Source organism: Phoxinus phoxinus, assembly GCF_949152265.1.
Source record: "Phoxinus phoxinus genome assembly, chromosome: 5".
Classification (NCBI taxonomy): domain Eukaryota; kingdom Metazoa; phylum Chordata; class Actinopteri; order Cypriniformes; family Leuciscidae; genus Phoxinus; species Phoxinus phoxinus.
In genome coordinates, this window is record NC_136880.1 from 26,185,269 (window position 1) to 26,209,597 (window position 24,329).

Here is a 24,329-nt window from a genome sequence, read left to right on the forward strand (position 1 = left end):
CCTGCTTTGTTTTAATGTAAGATAATTTTTTTTAGAAAGCACGCTGAGCATGTTAAATAAACAAAAGTGATTCATATTTTTGAGTGATTCATAATTTTCTTTTGAAAAACATTCAATAACAAGTAGGTTTCCTTTTTAAAAATAATAATCACATTGTTAGTGTTTGGTAAGATACTGTTGCAACCATAGTATGTTTTTTACACAATTATAAATCAGACTTGAGAAATCATAAACATTTACAAAGATTAGCAAATGGCCTGTTTTCATTATAAGACACGCCTTTTATTTCACTGTAAATGAATTAAATCAAGGCATTTAACTATTAATGGACATCTCAACTGTTTGCTGATAAAAAGACTCTTGAGTAAAACTGCCTCAAGGAACTACAAAATGCAAAGAAATTCTTTTTTTAACGGATGTCCCCATTAAAGCATTACAGCATCCCATCCTGCTCGCTACACACACACACACACACACACACACACACACACATACACACACACACACACACAGGCTAATGTCAATGACATCCTCAGGTCAAGCATTGGGCACATCAACCTTGTTGTTGAATACCCCCTTTGACATGTATTCTTGAATGTAGGAGATCTTAGAAGCTTATTTTGCACTTAAAACATAATTTAAAAGGAACATAAAACATATCTAAGTGTACTTGCAATGGGATTGTGTTTACGCTGACTTACATTTTAAGGTAAAACATGCAATTATTGAATAAATCTGCAATTACATGTAATACGGTATACAGTGTTGGGCAGTGGCTACTAGTTTAACTACATTTCTCAGTAGCGTGGTGGTAGCGTCGCGGTTTTCTGAATCAAATAGCTTTTCAGTAGCGAAGCTCCTTTTTTAATCAAGTAGTGCGGTAGCGTCCACACAAGCTACATTTTCTCAGGCATTTCTAAAGCTAAAGTTCGGAAATACAACTGCTAAGTATCACTGATGCTGGACCAGGTTTTGGCACTTTTGGCAGTGTGGGCAGGTGCCAAGTCCTGCTGGAAACTGAAGTCAGCATCTCCATAAAGCTTGTCTGCTGAAGGAAGCATGACGTGCTCTAAAATGTCCTGGTAGACGGATGCGTTGACTCTGGACTTAATAAAGCACAGTGGACCAACACCAGCCGATAACATGGCTGAATATGGAAACTTCACCATGGACTTCAAGCATCTTGGATTGTGTGCCTCTCCATTCTTCCTCCAGACTCTGGGACCTTGGTTTCCAAATGAGATGCAAAATTTGCTCTCATCAGAAAAGAGGACTTTGGTCCACTGTGCTTTATTAAGTCCAGAGTAAACGCAGCCGGCGTCTACCAGGACATTTTAGAGCACTTCATGCTTCCTTCAGCAGACAAGTTTTATGGAAATGCTGACTTCAGTTTCCAGCAGGACTTGGCACCTGCCCACACTGCCAAAAGTGCCAAAACCTGTTCAATGATCATTGGAATTACTGTGCTTGATTGACCAGCAAACTCGCCTGACCTGAACCCCATAGAGAATCTATGGGGCATTGCCAAGAGAAAGATGAGAGACCTGTGACCGAACAATGCAGAAGAGCTGAAGGCCGCTATTGAAGCATCCTGGTCTTCAATAACACCTCAGCAGTGCCACAGGCTGATAGCATCCATGCCACGCCGCATTGAGGCAGTAATTCAAAATGCAAAAGGGGCCCAAACCAAGTACTGAGTACATAATGATTATACGTTTCAGAGGGCTGACATTTCTGTATTTAAAATCCTTTTTTTTTTTTTTTTTTGATTTCATGTAATATTCAAATTTTCTGAGATTTTGAATTTGGGGTTTTCATAAGCTTAATGAAGGGTTGCCATAATCATCAAAATTATAACAAATAAAGGCTTGAAATATCTCACTTTGCATGTAATGAGTCTATATAATAAATTAGTTTCACCTTTTAAGTTGAATTACTGTAATAAATGAACTTTTGCACGATATTCAAATTTTTCGACTTTCACCTTTCTTTTTTTTCTTTCTTTTTTATATAAATAATTGTTAAATTGTATGTTTAATTTTTTTCAATTAATTAGACATGCTATTTGATTACTAAAATTTGATTTAACCATTAAAATGGGAGTCCAAAAATTTTTTTACTGAAAAAAATTATAATATATAGAATACAGAAATTAAAACAGAAAATTCTGAATTTGGAATGTGGGGGAAAATAAAATAGATTTCATAGAGCCCTAAACCAACTTTTTGATGCATTACCACCACCTTCTGCTCCGGATGGTGACATCACGTACCAATCTCAATCGATCTCAATCCTTGGGCTGGCTGACACTTGATACATTTACATACTGGAAAGACACACTCTCGAGACCTGGTTTTGTTATAGTTTTATATAGTTATGGTTTTGTTATTATTATTATTTATTGATCACTGAGATAGCATTGACTTGAAATGAAGTTGGTTCAATATAAAAATGAAATAAAAAAAAAATAGCTTAGATGTAGTAAACTACTTTTGCCCTATGGCTGTAGCTTAGCTTGCTACATTTCCCAGGGTGGTAGCTTCAGTGTAGTGAAGCTACATTTAATGTAGAGTAACTGCTAGCTTAGCACACTATTTTCCAAGTAGCTTGCCCAACACTGACGGTAGGCAATATGTGATCTCTCAGAGAACCTGTGGGATTACATTGCATATTATTTTATTACAGGCCTACGTGATACTTCAAGTCATATTTACAGCTCAGAAATATCAATGAGAATATGTTCTGTCACATGGCAGGCTTGCTAGTAAATATTGAAATGACTGCTCCATTATGCTTGTTTCCTGGAATAAACACAATAAGAATATCCAGCATAAATATGGATTTCATGTCTCCGGGATTTGAAACTCACAGCAAAGTACCTGTGTGTCAAATGCCTTTGACAGCAAGAGTTATGTGTTGCCAGATATTAAAATGAATGAATACTTCACAGCTCCACTGGCTGTGTATAGCCATGGGGGAAAATTAATTTGAACGTGAAATCTGAAAGAGACTTCAGTTTATTTCTTGTCTTGTTAAAAATGAATAGATAAACTAATGGCAAAAAATACAAATTCATGTTTTGGCATTTCTTGTGTGTCTTGAAATTTATTTTTAATTGTTTTTTATTAGTAGTGAAAAAAATCAACAAAGGTATTTATTTTTGTACTTACAAAGAAACAACAAAGAGAATATAACAATCACAAATTTATACTGATTTCACGAAGCTTTTTGCTGTTTAATAGCTGGAACAACAAAAGTACTCTTTGAAGCCTGCCTGTGATTTTGCAATTTCACTTTTCTCTGGTTAGGTGCACTTCTAGTTGTATGTCCTCTTACTGACATCCTGGGGGAACATATAGAGCCCCTGTAATTGATTCACTTGTTAATGCTGACGCTTAGAGACAAACAGGAGCTCTTGCGGACGTCCTTGTTCAAGCTGGAAACAATTTAGGACTTCCAACACTATGTGTCTCACACCCTTGCAGTAGGGGAATCGACTTGGTATTGATATACCTTCCCTCTCATTGAAGCCAGGGAGATAGAGAAAAATCAACAGCAGTGGGCCTATGGGAGAAACTTTTGAAGCAAGATTGATGCACCCCATGTTCACAATCCCTGCTAATTCCAGTCCTGTTGCTCCATAGATCAGTAATTATCATGTATTGAAAGCTTGTGGATTGCAATGCTTCATGTAGTCATGAAAGTCTTCTCACAGCTGAACTGAACGCTCTTCATCAGGTCACAATAGGGTCAATCCACCGCCAAATCAACCAAATTTTGGAAACTTCCCCAGCTCAATTTTTTTATTTTATTTTTTATTTCTGAAGAAAGACAAACATAAAAATTGATGAAAGCTAAATTATTAAATGTCATGTATGTATATTTACTGAGTAACCCACTATTTTGTAGATGGGGGTCAAAATGACAAATTTGGGGCCAAATTACAGAGGGGAAAATGACTTTAGCTCTAGATTTTATTTTGCACAATAGGTAGGTCTATTTGTAAAATCTGTTTACTTTAGCAATCCTTGTTGCATTATATGCCAACGGTGATAGTTCAAAAAACGGAAAACACTTGTGTTTTTTGACCGAAGTTTGCATATAAACTCAAGTATTGTAATGCCTGTAAGTATTAAAGATATCTTAATATCTTTTTATATTTTGGTTTTTAACAAACATTTCTTTTGGTATCTTTATTTTAAAGGCCCTATAGTTCAGTACCAGTACCTTAATGCTGCTCCATGAGTAAATTGGTCAATTGTACACTTTTTCAGACCCCAAAAACCAAATGTGGGTCACTTTGCATACAGCTTATACTTTTTTCTTTTAAAAAAGAATATCTGAACAACAAATAATGTTACTAGAAATGTTTTTTTTTTCTATCAACACAATTGCAGAATAATAGAATATACCTGTCTGAGTGCAATAAATATTGTTTTTCCAAAGTTTGCGTGCCTGTCACTCAAAAAGTATTAAAGATATCTCAATATGATTTTAGATTCTGGTTCTAAACAAACTTTTCTTTTGAAGTCTTCAAGGCCCTATGGTTCAATCCCATAGATATGGTGATTTCAATGCAGCTCCATGTTCAATTTGTTGTGTTTTACCCATTTTCAATGGTCAAAAACTAAATGTGGTTCACTTTGCTGATACTTATTGCATTTAAAGGGGAATGTCTGAAGAAAAAATCATGTTGAAACTATAAATATATCTTGTTTCCTAGCAAACCAATTGCATAGCCTACAACATGCTCCTCTGAGTCCACCAAAAATCCACTGAAATGGTCAAGTTGAGGGACATAAACTTACACTCAAAAGTGTCCTTATAATAATAATCTATATTTGAATCAGTTTCATGGATATTTGGAAGAAGGGATTTTGACCATTTTAACAGCTTCTGTAACTACAAAGAGTTAAACTACGCAGTATCATAAGTAACTACATGTGACTGTCTGACCACATCGACATCCCAATACCTACTGTATTGAAAGATTCCAAAAGAAAAGTTTCATAGGAACAAGAATCTAAAATTGTTTTAAAATATCTTTAACACTTGTCTTCCTGAGTTACATGTATGTAAACTTCAGGGGAAAAAAAAAACAGTAAACATCAAATTATTCAGAAATGTTGGCTCTCAGAGAGGGCTGTTGTATGTACCGGTAGTTATACTGATAAAAAGGAAACTGGATACATGTCTAGTTTCAGTATTATTTGTTCTTCAGACATTCCCCTTTAAACACAATAAGTATCAGCTGTTTGACAAGTTAGCCACTTTTTTTTTTTTTTGCCATTGAAAATGGGAAAACTATTTGAACATGGAGCCACATGGGGATCCCCATATCTATGTGATTGAACCATAGGACCTTAAAAATTATAATTCCAAAAGAAAAGTTTATTAAGAATAAAGAAGGATATTAAGACATCTTTAATAATTTTTGAGTGACAGGCACGCAAACTTTGGAAAAAGAGTATGTATGGCACTCAGACAGGTATGTTCTATGCAATTGTGTTGATAGAAAAAAACGAGATAGGTAAATTTCTAGTTTCAACATTATTTGTTGTTCAGGTATTCCTCTTTAAAAGAAAAAAGTATCAGCTGCATGCAAAGTGACCCAGTGGGTTTTGGCCAATGAAAAGGTGTACAATTCAACAGTTTACTCTTAGAGCCATATTGAGATCCAAATAACTATGGAATTGAACCATATATGGCCTTAAAATATGGATATCAAAAGAATAAAAATTAAGATATCTTTAAGTTACAGGCATGATAATTTCAGGCAAAAAAAGCAAGAAGTGCTTTTCCCCATCTGTGAACTGTCACCGTTGGCATATAATGCCACAAAGATTGCTTAAGTAAACTTATTTTACTAAGATCTACCAATCTTTATCTAAAAATAAAATAATGATGCTGCCATCTTTCTAAAGTAATTTTTTACCCCCCTGTAATTTGGCTCCAAATCTCATGTGAAAATTGTCATGACCCCCCTCGACAAAATAATGGATTACTCAGTAAATATACATCCATGACATTTCATATTTTGACTTTCTTTTTCCATTATGTATTTCTTTCACCAGAAAAAAAAAATCAAAATATTATTTTTTTAGCAGAGGACCTCTGATTGAGTTGAAACGGAATGACGCAACATATGTCTCACATTTGACCTGCTGCAATGTGTTACTAGTCATTAGTTATTTGAAGTGAAATCAATGTACATTTTGTGTTGTAAAAATGTTATTACGTACAGACCAGACTGGCCACTCAAACAAACAAGTTACGTTTCACCTTTAAAAACTGTTTCACTGAAAATGTGTGTCATGTATATTTATGCTTATTAGATTATCTTGCGCCATTCTGCCCATGTCGTCTGCAACAGTTGGCTTCCGGAAGCAAGTTTCATTCATTTTCTCCATAAGGAAATAGATTTTTAATGATAGCTTTAACCTTTGAAGATTTACCTATTATGAGCTATAGATATGTGCTTTTGTTGAAGCCTGAATTATTGTGTTTAGCAGCAGAATTCCTGGTGAAAAAATAATTTGCTTCTGCAAAGAAAGGTCTACCAATCAGAAAATCGTAGAGAGCAAATCACTGCAAAACCACCCCCTTTCAAAGCACTGTGAATGAAGTAATCTCCCCAGGCTCTCAAAATACTTTTCTGGAACCAAGGCCGCTGAAAAAGTGGGCAGGCACTACACATATTCAGTTGTGATTTGCGTCTCCCGTGTGTTTCGCATGCGGTCCACTATTTGTGTGGCGCATGACATTTCTTCCCATGTAGAGCATTCCAAACCAGTTGTTTATTAGGCTCAATGTCCATTGGATTCCGCTTTAGCTGCTTTTGTTGGCTGTGAGGCAGCTCTTGGAACAGAACTACTTTGTTCTTTTCTATCCTTCTCCATCACCTCAGCTTGTCGTTTGAGGAACAGGTCTTAATTACTTCCCTCAGTAGTTAATAGGGAGAAGCTTGGTGTGATTGCAAGGTGTCACTTCCAGAGTTCTTTTAGGCTGTCTGCCTCAGCACACGCATACACACACATTGCATTTAAAGGGGAATGTCTGAAGAAAAAATCATGTTGAAACTATAAATATATCTTGTTTCCTAGCAAACCAATTGCATAGCCTACAACATGCTCCTCTGAGTCCACCAAAAATCCACTGAAATGGTCAAGTTGAGGGACATTAACTTACACTCAAAAGTGTCCTTATAATAATAATTTTAATATAATATTACACACACACACACACACACACACACACACACACACACACACACACACACACACACACACACACACACACACACACACACACACACACACACACACACACACAGCATATTCAGTGCCATAACCTCCACTCATTAAAAGATAATTAAGCTTATTAGAATTTTATTCCGTTATTTTTATCTTAGCATCTCCATCCAAAGTGGTGTGATGTTATTCAACATTCGCAGACTAAAATTAGAATTAAGGACCTGTAATGTATTTATGATGATTCCCCCCCCCCCCCCCCCCCCCCAAGCTTAGAAAGAAGCATTTTAAAGATATGTCTATGCCTTTGTAATAATTGGTGAACTAAAAAAAAACGAGGGAGAGTTGGATACGAATGCAGTTATTTTATTAACAAAAAATAAACCAACAAATCAAACAAGAAAACCAGAGAACTAGGAACTGAATGAGCACACCAAATATACTGCCATTACTGTAAGAACAAGACTTGACAAGGAACACAACAAACAATGGGGCTGAAATACACAAGGGGTATACTTGGCAAACAAGACATCACACTATAGGAGTATATCGATATTTTAATTAATAAAATAAGGCGCTCTAAATAGGTTTCCCTGCTCCATGCGTCGCTACTTTATGGCTCCTCGAGGTGGCACTCAACACATGAAAGGGGGGAACGTGAACATAAGTTTAGTCTAAGAAAAATAGTTTTTTAATAGAATGGCAGATAACAGTGATTAAAATAATAGATGCCCCAGCCAAGTCCAAAATCTGGACTCACTTCGACTTTTATACCATTGATGGGCATCTTTGACGTTCTTCGCCGAGCGCTTTCACAGATACACACGGGAGCATTTGAAAACAGGCGTCTGACTATCAGGGGATCCATCTATCAGTGGATATATTAGGGATCCGCTGATAGACGCCTGCTTTCAAAGATGTCTATTTACAACATGTTTTGGAAGCTTTGATCATTGTAGCCAATCACAGACATATATGTTGAGCTTGTGAACACAACAGCCAATCAGAGGTGTTTAAGAATCCGTTCAAAATGCTAGGGGGAAATGCTGGTATCGTCACATTTAAAAAAATTGTAAATACCCAAGTCGGTACCTTTTGTTTTGATAAACACTATTCCCATGTTTATTTTAAGGAAGCTGGTAAACACTGAGATGTTCCCAAGTATAAATAAAAGAGGTTGGTAAATTTTGAAATGTATCTATCCAGGTTTATATAAAACGAGTCGATAAGCAGTTAAATGTGTCAGTTTACACACAAAGAAAAGTTTAGGCTTTTAAAAAGTATAAGCATAACATTTTTAGTTTACTGAAAATGTTACATTTCATTTACAGACTGAAAAATGTTGTGCTGTTTTCTAACAGTTTGGACTTTAATAAAGAGAAAACCTAGGCCTAAACTTAACCTTTTCACAGGCATTTTGTTTTCATAGTTATAATGATATCTTGATGTATCATTATAGGATTGTCAAGCAATATATTAATTATCACATAATTGCTGTATCGCGTTATTATCGGTATCGTGAGCTGTGTATCGTATCATGACGTACCCTGTGATTCCCACCCCTAGACACACCTTGACAAATCAGCAAGAAAAACTACAAAGGACTTCAAAACATGGCACAGAACATAAAATAACATAAACGTCCACACAAGACACATGGCTGGGATAATGACAGCCTTCATATAGCATTAGAATTATTACCATCCAATGAAACCCATGTTATGAAATAATAGGCAAAATACAGGTTAACAGGGAAAAAGCCAAAACTATAAATGAAGCAGCTTGTAAAAATGCTTATCACCTACTAATTTTTCCTTATGTTGAACTTCCCCAACAATTAATGGCTCAGGTATAATAATTATACTTTAAGAATTAAAATCCCAGAACCTATGTCATATACCTTTATATTAGTATTATGGCTAATCTTTTTTTATGATAAAACATGTGACTTTACATTTTACAATAAGACCATGCGTTAACCATAGTTAGCTAACATTGACTAACAGTGAGCAATATATATTTTGAAGCATGTATTAATCTTTGTTATTATAAAATATAGTTATTGCATATTGTATTATATAACATATAAAAGCAATAGCTTCTGATTTTGTGATTTTCTTCTTAGCTTATTGAAATGCCCAGGAATTAGTTTTACAGTCACACAATCAAGATAAGATAAATCAGTAAAACACATCACTACACATTACCATAGTGATTCATCAGAATGGATCTCATATACTGCTCTAAGAAAGTGCACTCATTTTGCATTTTGAAAATAGACTGATGTAGATGAAATGCTTCAAAGACCTTATTAGCATCTCATTTTGCATTTTTGCACTTATATTGTTGTGCATGTCAGAATTCACATAACAAACCAATATGGAGAATGGCTTTGCCAGAGCATCAGCATTTCCTCATAAAGCAGTAAATTTGCCCTGATTCCCTGCCTCAATTATTTTCTTAACAGGACTCGCAGCTTGAGAAGGGATGAATCATTCTGAATAAGGTTATGATGTTCTCAATCAAAGGCAGATCATAGCTGAAGATTTCATGCTTGATTATATTTGGCCATTACAGAAAGGAAACAGGATCCATTCCTAAAAATTATGCAAAACCCCAGGTATTCACCCACTGCATTTATTATTAACCAGGTAATGGGAAAGGTCTAAAATCTAGAAAAATCCTACAATCCCTCAACTGATATATCACGATGAGATTTCTAAGATTATGTATATTTTGTATGTACTTTGTGTATTCTATTTCAGTGTTTTCCTGTGTGTGAAATATATCATAAGTATGTGATCCTCTTAACAAAATTTGAAAAATATAAATAATCATAGCAAGGGGTATGTCATAAAGCTGGAGTTTTGTTAGAAAATGTGAAGTTTATTTAAAAAAAGAGCTAAATCCTAATTTGCATACTTCTGTGCACTGTAATATCATGCCATTGAAAAACATATTGCATACAAAGACCACTTTGTTTTAAGTGTTTCTTTACACTAAATTCATTACCGTAAAGAGATTGGATCATGAGGAATCAAAATTCCTTTATCTTTTGAAGTGAAACACTATTTCTGATTGCACTATGGAAATGTAGAGGAAAAAAAACAACATTTATTTTTATTCTAGTTTCCAAATATCTGCAACTTCCTGATCTCAGACAGATGAAGGCATCAACATATATGACCACCCACATTTAATTTGCCAATACCAATTTGATGTCCGGAAACTTGGCCCACCCAGTCATGGTGATATAATATGCAGGATAGATACAGTATATCATTGCTAAACACCAAAAATAATGATATTACGAGAACGCCTGTTTAACCTGGCTGTATAGCACTACAGCAAACTTTAAGAAAGAGTTTATTTAGAATGCTGTTTTTTTTAAAGAATAGATCACAATTTAATGCAGAGCTGTTATGTCGAAAACATAGAATTTTCATATGATTTGGTGGGAATTGTTTTGTTGTGAAAAACTGGCATATTTTGCCTACGTGGGATTGTATTTGGTTGCACAAGAAAAATCCACACTCTTAAAAATAAAGGTTATTTATTGGCATCTAAGGTTTCATAAATAGCCTCTATAAAGATCCCTTATTGCAATGAAAATATTTCATGGATGTTAGTGTAAAGGGTAGATTATTAAAAGTAGTTCTAGAATAAATGGTTAAGAACTGTACACTGAAAGGTTCTTTGTGGGAACCTAAAATGGTTCGTCTATGGCATCACTGCCTTTTTGGAACCTTTATTTTTAGGAGTTCAAAGTAAATGAATGTGACTGCAAAATGTTCACAAAATCAGTCCGTAAACTGAAAAAAAAGAAATCTAAAGAATCTAAGGGGGAGGGGAGCCTTGGGGCCTTCTAATCTTTTCTGTGGTGTGGCCAACCAGTGACTGTGCATTTGGGTGAGGGAATTAAAGCAAATAGTTAATTCCACCCCTTTTGTCACAGAAACGAGCTCTCTAAGCTCTAAACAAACTTCACCTGCTTCTCAGTTCATTTAGTTTTTTTCAAAATAACAAAAGACTTGTCTGAATGGGTGAATCCTTTCATAGTCCTGTTGATGCTGATTATTAACCTTCCACTGAACTCTCAATTAATCCACCCGAGGGTCATGTCAAGCAGAGCAGGAGTACAACAGCCCACTGTAGCCGGACAACCTTGCTGCATTCGAACAGCCTGATAGCAGGCTGCCGACGACTCTCATTGGTATTCCACGCAGCAGCGAGTGTGTGTGGAGAATTAATTTGTTACATATGTCATGTTCCTCATGCAGTCCTGGCACACATTATGGCTGTGTCTTCTGGGACTACCCTCAAACCATGCTCCAGGACGGTTTCCGCACTCCCAGGAGGCCTGGATAGAGAGAAGAGTAAGAATTAAGAAATTAAAATGATGCACGGCCCTGGAGGATTAGCAGCCAAGGCCTGGTAGCTCTGTGGCAGGGAGAATGATGTACATGAAGCAAAGCAAAAGCAATTCACTTTGAAAAATAATCAAAATACTGCAGCGTAAGCAAGGTAATGCTTTGTCTGATATTGATATGTTGGACTCCTCACAACACGAGAGAAGAAAGACAAAACTGAGCAATGACGCAAATACAGCCATCAGATAAATTTCCTCCATGGGCCGAGTGCAGATTAGGTCAAGTAGGATTTTCTGTACCTCATAGTGTAATCAATAAAAGCAGAAAGAAGGTCCCGGTGCTGGCCTATTTTAAACATCAGTGTAAATGCACTCTTAAAAATAAAGGTTCCAAAAGGGGGTTTGTAGCGATGCACTCGGATGTACATTTTAGGTTCTACCGACTTGGTAGGCAGATAAACATCCTATAATTTTTTTCTCCAAAAGAATTTTCAAACAACTATGAATTTATGTCCAGTCCAGTTACAGTCTTATCACAAAGTTCTTTGGCATAAGCCTCGTCCTTAGTCCAGGTCTTGACGTAAACTGGCAAGTCCTGCCTGAAGATAAAGGCAGGGGTGGATCCAACCCTGGAAAGGTGGAAAGGGCCAACCTAGTGGTGATGGTGGAGGGGAGGGTGTATGGAAACCTCGGCCACGTCTTCAATGGCAATAAAGAATTTTAAAGAGTGTGGTTGCATAAACCTATTGCACCATAACTTGAGAAAAGCATAGAAGACAAGATCGATCACCACAACGATGTGAAAAAACAAAACAGGAAGTGTCTAAAAAAAGCTCAATGTTTTTTCTCACACGCCAGATGATTGAATGCCTCCAACACAGGCCCAAAATTTTGAAGCATGCTTCTCCTCAGTGTAATTTCTCTGTCTTTCTGTCTGGCGCGCTCCCATCCTATCTAGGGTGAGATGAAGTGCTCTAACTCATTAGTGTCACATCTGTTCTCACTGGCTGAGGTGAAAGCTCGTCCTTCTTGGCCACTCCTCTGGGTGATTGACACATTTCGGTGAGCTCCGGTTGATCGATTGCTCTTAACAGCAAATCACAATGAGGACTCGGCAGCAAGACCGCTTTGAGTTTTGGCTCCGGCTCAGTCAGAACACAATGACAGAGTGTGTCTCAGTGATGCTGTCCCTGGCCAGTCTCTCCTATACTCTCATCACCCCATGGGACTCTTTTTAAGTGACATTCCCACAATGAGGCTTCCGATGTCCAACGGCTCTAAACGAAGAGGATGGCGTTCCCATCAGAATGACCAAGAATCTGCAGGGAATTGATTTTTGTCTCAAGCTGTCCCCCTTTCTTCCTCCTGTATATTTAAATCATTTGGGTCGTTTACTGTAGCAAGAAATAGAAAATAATGCGTAAGAAAAGTTTTGTGGAACATTAAGGTCACTATAGTCGGTTTCGTTTATCTTTCCCTAGTTTAATAGCCTTTCAGAGCTCAGCTGGAAATAAGTTGAGACCTACCTATTAAATATAGGACATATCTACTTATCTACTGTATGCCAGATTTTGGCTGCAGGGCCACTTGGGTGCTAATATTACATAAACAAACTTTTTCATCTAAGAGCAGAGAAAAAAAATACATATTCAAATCAGACTGTAAGAAAAAGAACACTTCTGTGTCCTAAAGACCATTGTTTGCGTTACATACAGCATACAAGAATAGAACCAGATTGAATGTGAGTTGTGGAATGTGGTTAATATTTAATATTTAAATGTCCTACAAGCAAGAGTGCTGTAATATTAAAAACAATAAATGGAAAGTGATATTGGGGACACAAGAAAAAAAACTATACATTGATTACCAATGACTAAGAAACATGTCTTGTTAGAGAAAACATTTTGATTAGAGAAATACACTACCCGGCCAAAAAAAAATCTGAAATTAATGCACCTCTTGATTGAAATAATATCACAACATTTATTTTCATCAAGAGGCGTGTCAATTTTTGATCAATATCTTGTATTTACATGCACTCTGGAAAGTCTACTCCAGCATATATATATCAGTCATGGTATATCAAAATTAATGGCACCTCTGGTAAATATGATCAAAACTGGCTGTAAAAAATAAATCTGCATTGTTTATCCTTTTGATCTTTCATTAAAAAAATTGCCAAAAATCTAAACGTTCATTGAAGTAAAAGAATTAGAAGTGGGGGTGTCAGGGACCAAGCAGTTAAGCTAGAGGAGTCACAAGGGAAGTTCAAAAGTAAGGAATTTTATTTCCCAAAAATCATGATAACAAAAATAAAAATAAAGGTTTGGGCCCAACAAAAAGGGTCAAATACACAGACAATAACTGAAGCTCTGAACGTAAAAGACTCAAAACACAAAATACAACTGACTTCCCACAAAAACAACAACGAGGACTTATATATTGGCTGATCAGACCAATTCTGACTCACAGGGAAAGACTAACAACAACACTACCACATAAGCTACAAATAACAGTAAACTCTACATAACACTTATACCAAAAAGAATGTACTTTTACTTAAACTTAACTCAACAAAAATACTTAGATACTTTTGGGGTTTAGATTTATACAATATTAAATAGAGAATGAACTATCCCCCCCCCCGGACATAACAAACAATGGTAGTGTCCAATTAGGCCATCTCCACTATAAAGCTGCTCCTGCTCCTAGCGCCACCCCTTTAAGCCAGCCGACTTCCTGGATCTCTCCCGGGTGTGGAATCCAACACTGGTAAGCTCAGAAACAAATAATACAAACAGAATGACAATCCCAAAAATATATTTCTGAATGGTCAATTAAATAAAGTATAATATATGTAAAATGAACTACGTGTCCTGTGAGTTATTTGTAACTAAATAAATATTTGCAACAAATGTATAATGTGTATGAGAAAATAGATATATAAACTAATCCCAAAGGAAACAGCATAAGCTCAGGAAAACTATAAGTGCATGAGGTTACCGCTCTTAAACTGGTTGTGAGGCCATAGCTGTGGCCATCACAGGGGGGAAATCACATTATGAAATAAATATTTTTCTCCAAAACACGTTGGCTACAATTATTGGTACCCCTAGAATTTTTTACGAGTAAAATGTCTCTGAAGTATATTCCCATTAATATTTACTTTTTTTTTAGCACACCTGGGTGACTAGGAACATTAAATTGTCCAGCCATGACTTCTTGTTTCACAGGAATTTAAATATGAGGAAACACAAAGGCCAAATCCAAATTCCATGGCCAATTCTATTATAGTCAAAAACTCGAGAGAGGAACCATTGTCAAAAAAAATGTTGTCCACCACTCTTGTTCATCCAAAACAAACTACAATATAGACTCAAGGTCTTAAATACCGGAATTATCCTTTAAGAAAATAGCTAAAGAATTAAAAATCCCCATTTTGACCATCAGGGAAATAATTAAGAAGTTCCAATCAACTAAAGATGTTACGAATCTGCCTGGAAGAGGATGTGTGTCTATATTGCCTTAATGGACGGTGAGAAGCAAAGTTTGAGTGGCCAAAGAGTCTTCAAGGATCACAGATGGAGAATTGCAGAGATTACTTGAGTCTTGGGGTCAGAAAGCCTATTAAAAAAAAATCAAACAACCCCTACATCACCACATGTTGTTTGGGAGGGTTTCAAGAAAAATCCTCCTCACTCATCCATAAACAAACTCCAGCAAATTCAGTTGTCAGACACGACAGGAACTTCAAATGGCACAGGGTTCTGTGGTCAGATGAAACTAAACAAAGAGCTTTTTGGCAGCAAACACGCTAGATGGGTTTGGTGCACACAAGGATAAAAAATACCATGTGTACATTTTAATATACCGTTGGATCTTTAATGTTGTGGGCATATTTTTCTGCTGGAGGTCCTGGACTTTTTGTTCAGATACATGGCATTGTGGATTCTATAAAATATCAACAGATAAAAAATCAAAACCTGATGCCTTCTGCTAGAAATCTTATAATGGGCCGTGGTTGGATCTTCCATCAGGACAACGATCCAAAACAAACATCAAAATCAACACAAAAGGAAGCTTCTGCCATGACCGTCCCAGTTCCCTGACCTGATGAGTGGAGTGAACTGAAGAGAAGCACCAACATGGATCTGGGAATCTGAAGAATCTGGAGAGATTCTGAATGGAGGATAGGTCTCTGATCTCTTGTCAGTTGTTCTCCAAACTCATCAGGCATTATAGGAGAAGACTCAGAGCTGTTATCTTGGCAAAAGGAGATTGCAAAAAGTATTTAATAAAAGGGTGCCAATATTTTTGGCCAACGTGTTTTGGAGAAAAACATTTATTTCATAATGTGAAATTCTGACCATGACTATATATATGTATAGTTCCAAAGAAACAAAGCCACAGCAGAAATTGTGCATGATTCTATGATTCACTTATGAAGACAGTTCCTTTGAAAAGTGCCGACTGATAATAGACCGGAAAACAGCCAGTCTAGAACACACAAGTGATACAAAAAGTGAAAAGTCCCATTGTTGAATATCAGCACTCTTGGAATGCCATTTAGCTGAAGAAATTAGAGGACATTAACTAACTGGTAACGCATATCCATGGGTTCTGGAACTTTTAGTTATGTAGCCCCAATTTATGGAACTCGCTTCCACAGGATATTTGAAATAGTGATAGTTTTCTTGATTTCAAATTTAGTCTTGACTCTTTTTAGACAGGCTTTTATGTGATTGTATACTATTTACCCAGCTTACCTAATGTTGTTTATTCCCAATATTTTGACAACCATGTGCTTTAGTATGCTTGTAAGGTATCATTGAGTGTCAAGAAAGGTGCCTAGAAATAAAATGTATTATTATTAAACAATTTTGGTGGGAAAATAAGGAAGTTATTCCTGTCAGATAAAGTTATTACTGTACATTTTGATGCAGGATGACTAAAACCATATACATTAAATACATTTTTCACAGAAAAAAATAGCATTGATTAATTATTCAGAATATTTGTAGAAAATTGCATTAATAAAGTACATAAATAAGGTCAGTTATGATTTTGTGTTGCCTTAAAACAACAGCTCTTCTATAAGCTTTCATCAAGGGCCCATTTTTTAAAAGGAGGATATTTGGGTAATACTTGACAATTTTTTGAGAGTTGCTGATGTGTAGGTCTTATTAAACATGATATCAGTGACCTTTATGTGTGCCAAGACATTTCCTGCGGCAAGACCAAGCAAAGGCCTCAGCGTAGAGAAAGGATGTGCTCAGTATGGAAGATGTTTGTCATAATGGGGGGTTGTCTTTATATGCTGGGCTGTTGTTACATATAAGGGTTTTGACCCGTGTCATTCGCATTATGGACCAAGAGTGTTATGTGACCTTTTTTAGTCATTTAATTACATTACTTGGAAGAACACTGATTCTTTTTTTATAAGAAGGTGCCTCAAAAACATAATCCTTTAATAATGGCCGTGACTGTCTTACACTGTATCCCATGGAGATCAAGGCAATGAAAATCTCTAGGTTTAGTCCCTTCTTCATTTTAGCATTATTCAATGTGTCATCTGCATTCTCAGACTTTACAGACACAGTTATAAATTAGATCGGGGAGCTGGTGGCAAGAGGCCGGTCACTCAAGTACAGCGCAGCAGTGCCCTGTCTACGGCTAGGGACCTAATGTGATTTAATAAAGATTTCTATTGAGGCAAGGAGCTTGATATTTCAAGCAGTGCTATGATGTCAAAAGCGCTGTGACTGTAATGAACCTTTATGACCTTGTGTGAGGGTATAGACGTCTTGGGTCTTGTTTTATGTGACCTTGAGCTCTAGGCTGTATATCCAATTCATTTCAGCGTCCCCGTTAAACATCACTCTTAAGGGACACCGGCTCACATTCACCATTCTTTATCACTACTTTATTTAATACACAACGAGCCAAAAGCAATTAATTTAACAATAAATTCCTACAGTACATATGTTAATAATTAGTCTTGCATTGTGCAGTTCTATAGACTATGACTATAATGATTGCAATCGCAACAAAAACACAAATTTGCGTCCAAAATATAGTAATTTGGGAAAATGTTGTTTGTGTCCATTGGCGGTTTCAGATATGATTCAGATAGCATTTCATTTATGCATCAATGAACAAAATTGACTCTTTTGAACTGATTATTTTTTAATGACCAAGAAAAAGGGGTTTGGATCCCTGAATGACTTGGTTTGTAATCCATACATTTGTGCACGTAATAAATTGATATCCCTGAGTGCATTGTTATGTAGCATTAACTATAGACTGTAAATCAACGCTGACCTCCACTGCATAAAAGGTTAAGAGGATTTTACTCGTCCAGATGTCGATAGCTAAAACAAGCAGCTGGGAGAGTGACTGTGGGTGAGCAGATTTAGGTGATAAACTCTGTGTGGAGTCAGAGGTCCATTGACTTGGACGGAGGGGGTAGTAATTCTCTAGCTGCTGGTGCAATAGCCTCTGTGTGCACGCTGGTTGATGGAGACTAACTTGGGGATCTTTGATGTGGAAGGTCACTGTAAAAGTCCTCATTAAATAGAGTTTTATTTGCCTCCCAGCCGCCCATCTCCCACCTCGGTAACCTCTGCCACTGTGTTCCATTTGCATGATAGTGCTACAGTACTTTCTATCTGGGGTGCATATTATCAATAGCTTCCTCTCCTGGAGTGTCTTGTTACCTGTCCTGGGCATTCATTGAGATATATCCTCAAGATAGAGGCTTTGTTGCTGTCCCTTTGAACCATGTTCATCATCTCAATGATAAGTCAATGGAACTCCCTGGGTGAGATATGATATGTGGAATGAACTGCAGATTTTCTTGATGTTCAGATATAGAGAGGTATATGTGGACTGGTAATTGTCACTTTGTAAATGGTGCCTCCGTACGGATAGAGATTAGATTTGGACTGCATAAAAGGCCATGCAGTAAAATTACATGCTGTGGCTGTTTATGTGATGTGACAAATGACTATATTTACCAAAAGAAATGCTTTGGAGCATTAGGCCTATATTCAAAGTGGACAACGAGCAAGTTTTGATGACTGTACTTAATGATCGGAGTGAAAATAATGGAACATAGTCAGCTGTGTGTAGAGATGACATGGGGAATGTGTGGGTCATTCCTGTTATGCAATGCCTTCTGAACTCTGTAACTTGAATGAATACGTTGAATGTGTTGTCATTTATATACAAATATTTATATACTGGGTATGCAAGGATTTCAGAGACATGAGGGTAGTGCTTCCAACATGAAAGGAGACATTGTGATTGTGGGGAGCTGGGTTCAGTCTGGGTCATGACCTATTCATGTTCTGCCTCTCTCTCGTTTTACTTTCCATTTGGTTTTCCACTGTCACATCTGATAAAGGCAAAAAACTAAAAAAGATCACTGGGTTATTTACACAATGTCAAGAAAATTAAAGGTACAATATGTAAGATTTTTCTAATACAATTTCCAAAAATCACTTGCACAGTGTGATATATTTCCTGCAGTTGTGCACTTACAATATCCCAAAGATTTTTCATTTCAGAGAAATTCCAATTTTAAATAATGGCTCGTCCATGTACACTTGTCACTGTGATTTTTGACCAAACTGTTTGGAAGTTATAAGCAAAAAGAGACATTTTTCATATCTCCTGACCACTAGGTGGCACTGTGCTGAAACTGTGCAGGTCCCCACAGATCATGGTTGTCATAAAACAAACCAAGTTTGGTCAGAATATGCTAAAGAGCTGTGGAGATATAGCCTCATGTTAATTTTGGTGTGGTCTTTGTTTGCAAGTTATTCAAGAACAGTTTGACGAAACAAATTTAATTCCATAACTTTTTGCCGTCATGGTCTGAAGATGATCTGATTCCTTTTTTGTGAAAACCTGACGAATGGTCTAGCAGGAGTTAGAAAAAGTTGTTTAAAAAAATAATAATTAAACATGAGTGCAACTTTGAACAGTTGGTGGCGCTAGAGCGATTGAGTTAGAGGTTCCAAAATGTTTGCGTTTCAGACTGTCCGCCATAGACTTCCAGAGCGAAGAAGAATAACAATAATAGGAACACTAACGAATACAATAGGTCCCTACGCACCTTCGGTGCTTGGCCCTTAATGACACTGGCTCGTTTCCATTGAGCGGTACGGTACGGTACGGTATGCAATTATTTGCGTTTCCACTGTCAAAAGTTGTGAATGGTACCAAAATGTCAAACCGTACCGTACCACTTTTTGGGTACCCTTCCGTTGGGGTACCTAGCACAGTGGTACAGTACTAAAGGGTGGAGCTAGACTCTCTGCAGAACGTTGATTGGTTGACAGAAAATCGTCACTTGGTTGAAATTTTAAACTACATTTCGTGACACAATAACAGTAGTATTATGAGTTTTTCAGGCGAGAATGTAGCTGTTTAAAGCTCAAATCTGTGGTTTATTTATAAAGACTTATGAAAATTTTATCCAGGTTATGAGATCCATTCCAGGCGATCACCGGGCATTCGGTGCTCATGTTCCCCGCCTGGAACAGCTTTTCCTCGGCTAGTCGTTCTTACGTTTGCCACTGACTCTGACGTCTCTGTAGTGGTTAACCCCCTGGGAATACCTCAGTGCTGGTTTGTTTCACTTCGAGGAGCAATGGATCCAGCTGAGGAATAGGTAGGTTAAGTTCTTTATTCGTATATGCTTTGTTCTAATCACAATAAATACTGTTTAAATATGAATCGCGTGTGTTCTCTAGCTTCCACATTCTGGTGAAATGGTGAGATTGTGACTTTGTTCTACAGAGGCATTTTATTTGGGTAGCACGACAGGGCTACTGGCCCAATAGTGGAAACGCAGCTTGATTTTGGCCTCAGGGCCCAAGATCCGAGGCTATTGGCCCCGCCCTGCACATTGTTAGCCCTGGCTCGCACTGACCCCAAAATTGGAAAAGCGGCTAATGTTCACGACAAGCCTGCGTGATTCCAAATGACTGGACTTCTTAGACTGTACCTATAGTTAAACACCTACTTCACAGACCCCCTGACCTGAAGGCCTGAAGGCTTACAAAGGCTTTGGGTTTCTTCAGAGTTATTTTCTCCCTCACTGAATTTGTCGAAGCTAACATTCAAAGAGTGACCTGCAGCTCTTGATCATTATATTGTGTAGAGCTATTTTTTCTTCTTTTCATTGAACTTACATGAAACTTTTCTACAATGGGATAACTATGTTGGCAATTTCTGTTCCTCTTTAGAAAATCAATGCAGTCTTAGTAAAAACTTGTGTGGTCGTCTTTGGAATTGTTTGCTTTTCTTAAGCTCTGAAGGTTACTGTAATTATCTGCTCCTAAATGATAATTATTAAAATGTCTGTAAAAAAAAAAAAAAAAAAAAAAAAAAAAAAAAAACGAAGGGATTAAACACAACACAGGGATTATAAGGGATGAGGCAATTATGAAAAACGTGTTCCAAACTCAAAGTAAGGTCCAGTGTGCAATTATTTGTACCAGTTTTATCAGGCATCGGGTTCAGGAGGGACAGGGGAATGATTAAGCTCAGCCAATCACAGCTTCTCCGCGTAGTTATGGTCAACTTGTAATGTTTCTTTTGGAGAAAAAGATGATGGCTTTTTCAAAAGCCGTAAAATCTAAGTGCCTCTGGGTGATTGAGAATGAAAATGCACAACTTGATAGCCAATTCAAGTTCGAGTATTGACCATTAGCATCTCATTTGTGCTTATTTGAACTAATTTGAGATGGTTTCACAAATAAACGTGAATTATTTGCAGTCTTTTATATATGTAATCTACATTGTTGCTTATACCAGGCATCAGATTATCATTCTCATTAGTGCCTTCAAAGCTCATTCTACCCTGTGAATAAAGTATTCTATCAGTCAGTGCAGCATGCAGAGAGAGTGTTATGATATGCCATGTCATATAATGAAATGTATCCAAACACACAAGCAGTCATTTCAAAGTGCAGTCTTGAGACTGTCACCACCGAATCGTCCTGATTGTGTTTCCTGCGGTAACGAGGCGAGCTGGGAGTGATCGTGATCTAATAGAGCGTGATTGAATGAGAAATAATTGAATTATGAGGGGACAAATCTCCACAGATGAGAAAATGAATCAAGGCGAAACGTCTCAGCTGTTGACTGATGAGCAAAACTGTTTACAGCTGTTTATGTGTGCTTCTGCTGCTTTTGACAGATGCAACTTGACTCAATCCCTCTCAAAAACCGAGAAAACTCAACCAGAAAGGCTTTGCATACTGAGTTGCCTCTTCAACTTATGATTAGTCTCATGAAGACCAAACTCTATTAAGTGAAAAGTCACTTCATTCAGTGATTCCTTTACAGAGTGCAGTGGCTTTAATACACTCCCCACAGCATGCTCTTTAGAGACTAATACCTTGTTGATCTAGGCTTGTTCAATAAGATCAGTAGCAGAAGAGAAGGCTTTGTGCGTTATCACATCACCCCCCGGTAACCCGGCCTTCTACCAGCTTTCATTATTCACATTTCTTTTTTGAGAATGAATTACACAAAATATGTTATCAACATAAATCTATGAGATATAATTATATAAATAATCAATAATCTAGTTTATTTTGTTTATTAAATTAGTTTCATGGATTAAAGTCTTCAAATGGATTCAAACATCAATATTAAACAATATTCCTTTGTAAACATTTACACACACACACACACACGCACGCACACACGCACACACACACACAAAACTTCTGGAATAACAAAATGGATCATGCTTCATCATTTTAATACTGTATATCAACACTCCTACTTTCTGTTAATTAAATAATCATTTAAATTGTCATAATTAAAAATATCTTAGCCAAATATGGTGTTGGGGGCCTGAAAGTCAAAAGGGAAGTATTAGGAAGTCTACAGTATTAGGAAATAAGTTAAAAATGTAACTATAACAATTTTTGTTACAACATTTTTTAATGACTATATCAAATTTCTTTTTACAATGTAATTTGACTATATCGAATTTCTTTTTACAGTGTAAAAAAATCTTTTTACACTGCATTTAAAAGCCAATTTTTTGCCCACTCATGAACTAAAAGGGAGTCAATTAATAAATTCCAAATTTTGCTCCCCCATACATTGGTGCTCACTTATAAACACTCATTAGAAAAGAGGGCTGATGCACGGTAAGTGGAGCAATCTGCATTTCTCTTCCCACTAGAGAATGCATTTTCACTTGATAAATGCTAATTATTTTTTTTAGACCTGTGAAAGATTATACATATTTGTTTTCTGCATCAGTGGTTGTAGTACCTCACTCTCTCTATCGGTTTGTTCTAAGCAGGAATCAAGCTCACAGTCACGCATATGGGTGGCAGGCGCTGTAAAGTAGTAAGGCAGAGGGACAAATGAGGCTTCATGCATAATATAAAGAGGTGGACAGGCCCTTGAAAAGTGTTTCTGTGACATGAACAATGCCTGCTTTGCTGCATGCCTCATTATTTCCTAGTGTGGTCATGTGTTTGGAAAAAAAACAGTCAACCTGCAAAATAGACACATATGTACATACATAAACTCTCCACCCCCTTTTATGTGTGTCACACACACACACACACACACACACACACACACACACACACTTTATTAGGTACACCTTGCATTAACACGGGCATTTTGTATGTGTAAATATACTTTTTTTCAGGATTTTTTTATGAATAAAAAAAAAAAAGAACAGCATTTATCTAAAATAAAAAATCTTTTGTAACAATATACATTACTGTGCAAAATGTTGTGGTCATTAGTTTTATTTATTAGCCGTGTGTGTGTGTGTGTTTGTGCTTGTTGAGTACATGGCCATCACTCATAAATTATACATTTCACAACTAATTACAAATAATTGGCAAGTAACATTTAATTAAACGTGAAAAAAAAAATTCCCTACTATTTCATTCACAATATTGTTAAAAATACGTTTTATTGTGTACAATGTGTTTTACAAGTTCAAATTAGCTTTTAAATCACAGATTTCATTCTAAATCTTTTGAACCCCAGTGTTTTTTTGGACACAATTTTTCCTTATTTGTTACAAACGAGTCGGGAATAGACCTCTTCACCCTTCATGGAAATGCACTCATAGATTTCACAAGATATTATTCCCCAGCGTTTAACTCACACGCTTGAAAAAGTGGCACACCTGAGATACAATGGCTCGCCTTATTCCGGAGTGCCCGAAGGCAGTGACAGCAGCGGCAACATCTGGGAGTGCTTTTCAGATGTGTTTTCAGATGTGTTGAGTGTTTACTCAAAACAATCTTGTTACTGATGTATTCAGACAGGCTTCTGGAGAGACACTTTAGCAACAAAGCAGACATGCGGGGTTGCCTGATAGATAAACACCCATTTATCTTGGTGCTTTCCTTTTGGGTGGGGATTCGGGGTTGGATTACAACTGATAAAAATTAGAGAGATCAGTCAAACGGGATTCTTTGGGGCTTTCGCACATATTAGCCATGTTTCTGGCCTTACACTAATCTATCCTTGTTCCTTTTCATCTCGGCCTTCCTCTGACTCTCCCCTTGAAATGGATTTTCATGCTCTAATTAGGTGTATCAGCGTAATCTCTGTAGCCTCCTCCATCGTCATCTTCGTGTCATTTAGAGATACTCACTTCATTGTATCCCTGACAGCCCTGGTTCAAACCATGTGTACAACATGGCTCC

At 36.8% G+C, this 24,329-nt stretch overlaps 1 protein-coding gene across 6 annotated transcripts in view; it reads left to right on the plus strand.

Annotated features, from left to right (window-relative positions):
• Positions 1 to 24,329, plus strand: part of cdh7a (cadherin 7a) — a 95,550-nt gene that overhangs the window by 6,088 nt on the left and 65,133 nt on the right. The window lies entirely within an intron of this gene.